The sequence below is a fragment of the Cuculus canorus genome, chromosome 23 (assembly GCF_017976375.1).
Source record: "Cuculus canorus isolate bCucCan1 chromosome 23, bCucCan1.pri, whole genome shotgun sequence".
Classification (NCBI taxonomy): Eukaryota; Metazoa; Chordata; class Aves; order Cuculiformes; family Cuculidae; genus Cuculus; species Cuculus canorus.
Window position 1 is genome coordinate 2,196,776 of NC_071423.1, and position 4,546 is coordinate 2,201,321.

The following is a 4,546-nucleotide window of genomic DNA, read 5'->3' on the forward strand; positions in this document are numbered from 1 at the left end:
CAAAGTACAGCCTGTCCTGCGGTTCAGCTGCCGCCTGGCTGATGGGTTTCATCCACTCTGGTTGAAAAATAACCCTTAAGCTACTGCAAATAATGAGCCCACGTTTTTAATAAGTAACCTTTCCTTCTTCGCAGTGGGCTGAAGGGCAGAGAGGGGCTCGGGATATTTTTTGGTGTGTGTTGGGGCTGAGTGTATTTAAGCCAGACTGTATTCCAGGTGGGATTGGCTCCTGTGTCCTTGGAAGGCTGAAAGCTGTTTGGGCTGAGCGCGGCAGTCGGAGCTGCCCAGGGGAGCAGGCGTTCAAAGGAGGAAGGCATAGGAAATGTATTACGCTGATAGGACCCGTTTTCCATCTGTCTTGCCTGAAACTAAAGGGGTTTTCAGCCTGATGCATCGTTGCTGTTGCCTTTTTTTAGTTCAGAAATGGAAGCACAGCGTCATGGTGTTTCCTCATGGTGAGCTGCTTTGGAGTTATCCAAGAGCCTCAATTATTTCTTTCACGCTGTGGGTTAGGTGTTTATTTGCAGCAAAAGAATATTGTGTCGTCATTGCTTACAGAAACCAAGTGTGCTACGCAAACTGCCAAAGGCTGTTTAGAGCCTTTCTAACCTTTATTTTTAGAATTGCTCTGTTTTATTTAACTCCAGGTGGAAATCTCCATTTCTGTACCTCGGCAGGGTGCCCTCGTAACCCAATGAACTCACCGTGGGGTTACTTCAAGTATTCCTTTTCAAAAGGAAGCAGTTAATTGGACATCAACCTGTATATTTATAACGGTCGCTCTTCCTTTTCCAAATGCCTTGAAGTCACTGGCACAGTTCTTAGGTAAATACAAACGCCTTAGCACTTGTTTTTCACCTGGTGAACCTGAACCACAGAAACTATGGCAAAGTTGCAGTAGATGTTGTGCCAATGGCTGAGGGTAGAGCTGTGGGGAAAGAGAATGTGGTTTTGTGTCCTCAGTGGAAAGTGGCTCCAAAATAAATGAGGTTTAATATCATTGCCCCATAGCAAGTAATTTGTCTCAGCCTGAGATTTACTCGAGTCGTAGCTATGTGGGTAGGTCAGGTGTGTTGTACGTTAAAGGGGATCCTTAGTTCTACCTTGGACCATTCTACAGTGCCCTAATAGGTTGTTCATTGACTTGATAGAAGCTTTAGGGTCGCATCGCTGGAGCTGATGGAGCTTTTTGAATACAAATTTAGCATCATCATTGGGTCCAGTGGAGGCCACGAAGATGATCCAAGGGCTGGAGAACCTTCTGTATGAGGACAGGCTGGGAGAGTTGGGGTTGTTCAGCCTGGAGAAGAGAAGGTTCTGGGGAGACCTTAGAGCAGCTTCCAGTGCTGAAAGGGGCTCCAGGAAAGCTGGGGAGGGGCTCTGGATCAGGGAGGGCAGAGAGAGGATGAGGGGGAATGGGTTTGAGCTGAAAGAGGGGAGATTGAGATGAGATCTTAGGGAGAAATATTTTGCTGTGAGGGTTTCTGGAGGTCCTGGCCCAGGTTGCCCAGAGCAGTGGTGGCTGCCCCATCCCTGGAGGGGTTCCAGGCCAGGTTGGATGGGGCTTGGAGCCCCTGATCCAGTAGGAGGTGTCCCTGCCCATGGCAGGGGGTGGAACTGGATGGGTTTTAATGTCCCTTCCAACCCAAACCATTCTATGAGTCAAAAAACCTTGAGTCACCACGGCGTTCCGAATTACCGATCTCCCTTTGCACTGCTTTGCTTGTGTAAAGAAATAAGTTCTGTTTCATAGCTGGAGCAGCCCAAGTAGCTTAAAGGAGAAGCAATAACTTGATAAGCCATGGACACAGTCTCGTCTTTAGCTGTGTCCCTCTACTGAAGTGCAGTAACTTGGGTTGGTCTCTGTAATGGCTCTGTGGCTCTCAAAGCTGAGGGATAGCAGAGACCCAGGCCGTCAGCTTTATTGTCACAATATTTTGTGTGGGAAGCTGATAACTTATCAAAAATCATGAACTTATCTGGGTGGTTGTTCCAAACATGGTCTAGGAGAGCTGGGCAGGCGGGGAGGTGTTAATGTGCAAAGCTGAGGGCCTCTCCTAACGCCCAAAGTGCTTCATTGTCACAAAATTAGCACCTATTCCAATGAAAGGTGTGTTTTTAGATAGCTGAGACCAAGCGAGAGAGCCCCTGGTCAGGGGGGTGGGTCCTTTGGTCATCCATTTGGTCCTTTGGCTGATAGGATTTATTCCATTTTTATTGTTCAGCTGCTGTTGTGGAGGTGAGTCGAAGAGAGACGAGCATGCTGGAACGGAACTGTGTTCAGAGCCAGCAAACCCAGGAGCTCCTCCCGCAGGGAGAAACCTTCCATTGGCTACATCCACGTGCCTGGATTTTAGCCATTTCATCAAGAAGTTTACAGTAGGGCTGGATTTAATCCCTGTTTATGTTTTCTCTGCTTTTTTTTTTTGTGATACAAGCCGAGCGTCCCAGAGAGCAACAACTACTTGGCTAAGAACCTCTGTTCCCAACTCCCTGATTCTTCAGGAGAAGTGCTCTCTTCTCTCCCATGGGTTGCAAGGTGAGGCAGGTGGTGGAAGGAATCTGAGGGCTCTCCTCCAGCCCAGGCACAGCCTTTTCCCCACAAGTACTTGTGAGCCAGCAACAAATGTCTGAGCATCATAGAACTGGGAGAAGAGCACTGGGAGATAGGTCAGAGCTCACCAGTTTTCACGCCGTGAGGGAGATCTAGGTTGGATGTGATGAAAACTCACAGAAATTAAGGACACCTTGACGCTAGAATAGATCGTATCGGGGGGAATAGATTGTGTTGGGGAGTTTCCAGACAAACATTATAGGTAGCAATCCTACTTTTGGGGTGGGGAATTGACCAGAGCAAATCTGTGAGCCTGATCCAGCCAGCAGGGTGTCTCATCCATCCTGCCACCTCATCCCAAGAGTCCGGCGTCATCTACGAGAGCAGGTATTGTTTTTTCACCTCTGACAGACTGAACTCCGTGGAAGAGTTCGCAGCTGGGTTTCTGCTTTAGGGGGGGCAAAGCAGCAGCGTGTGTGGTCCGCTCATACCCCACAAGAAGGACAGCTGGAAGACCATCAGGCAATCGGTTGTCTGAATAACAGTGGGAGCTGGACCATAAACCAGCAAAGAACCCTCCGCCACATCCTACTGACCTCTGCACCAACAAAAGGAGGGACGCAAGGGGAGTAAGTGAGACTTTAAAGCTGTGTCTTTTTTGTTTTGGTTGTAAACAGCTGGAGTAATGCCAACACAAAGCCTGACCTTCTATTTTCTGTGGAAAATAAGGTGGCCAGGCAGGTGAGCGTGGGTCATCTCTACTTTGGTAATAAACCAAAGAGAAATTCCGAGGCATTGTCTCTGTCTCTCCCCAGCAAAGTCACAGCCTCAGCTTACACCTCTGCGGCTTGTTAGGCAGACAGACCTGAACTGACTTTGAATCTTGGGCGTGCCTGAGCGCACAGCCGGGTTTCAAAATACCCAATGCCAGAAACCGGGCAGTCAAGCCCGTCCGCTCAGTTACACTTACAGCTTGGCTGATGAACGCTGCTCCTGCTGATTCAGAGCTCCAAAAAAAAAAAAGAGATTCTCTGCTTTCATGAGCCACGGAGGAGATCAGGAGACCCAGGTAATAGCACAGTCCCGGGAGCAAGCTTCCATCCTATGGTGTGTTTCCTAGGGCTTTGGATTCCCTTCAGAGTTCCATGAGCAACAGAGGGACTGGAGGTGAAACCCTTTCGTTTTGAAAGCTGTCAGAGCTTTCTGGGAGGTGCTGAGGGCTCAGGGCAGGCTTTCTTCTGGCCAGCTGGTTGCAGATTGTCGCATCCCTTTCCTGTCGCTTATATCCATACCTTCCACAGGATGGAGCTGGGCAGTAGGGCCCTTTGTGTGATCTCAGGAGGGAGAAGCTCCTTGTGATCCATGCCCAAATCATGTTTTGGAAGCGGGACTCTCACTCCAGAGCTCTTGAGGGCAGCATTTTGAGATCAAAAGAGAAGCTCCCATCCAAACCACACCTGAACAGCTTTCTGGAAGGCAGCAGGACCTCCAGGCTCTGCCTCAGAGCAGCACGTGTGGCCACCTGAGGGCAACTCACTGCACTTCCGCAGGTCCCGTTCTCCAAAGGCAGTCGTTATTCTTGCATATACACATGGAGAGAATGAATCCTGCCCCGGATGATACTGAAAACGGCAGCAAATCAACTCTCTAAGGCTCATTTCAGTAAAGCAAGGATCCTTTATCAGGGCTGGGCAACAGCAGGGAGCGATCTCCATCAATCACGCAGTGAGATGAGAGCTCTGTATAGAATCTATTTCCCACTTACATGCATATGTATAAACTTTCCCAGGAATTTTATGCATATTCTATTACCATCCAAGGTCTGGTTTTAATGTTGTTATCAACTTCGCACTAGTCAAAGCTCTTGCTCAGGTGGAGCTTTGGCTCCAGCTCTGCCTGACTTTGCCTTTGAGCGGAGGGAAGACTGCAGAGGGGATTAGAGAAGAAGAGACAACTGTTCAGCACAGATCAGACTGAACACAAGAATGAACA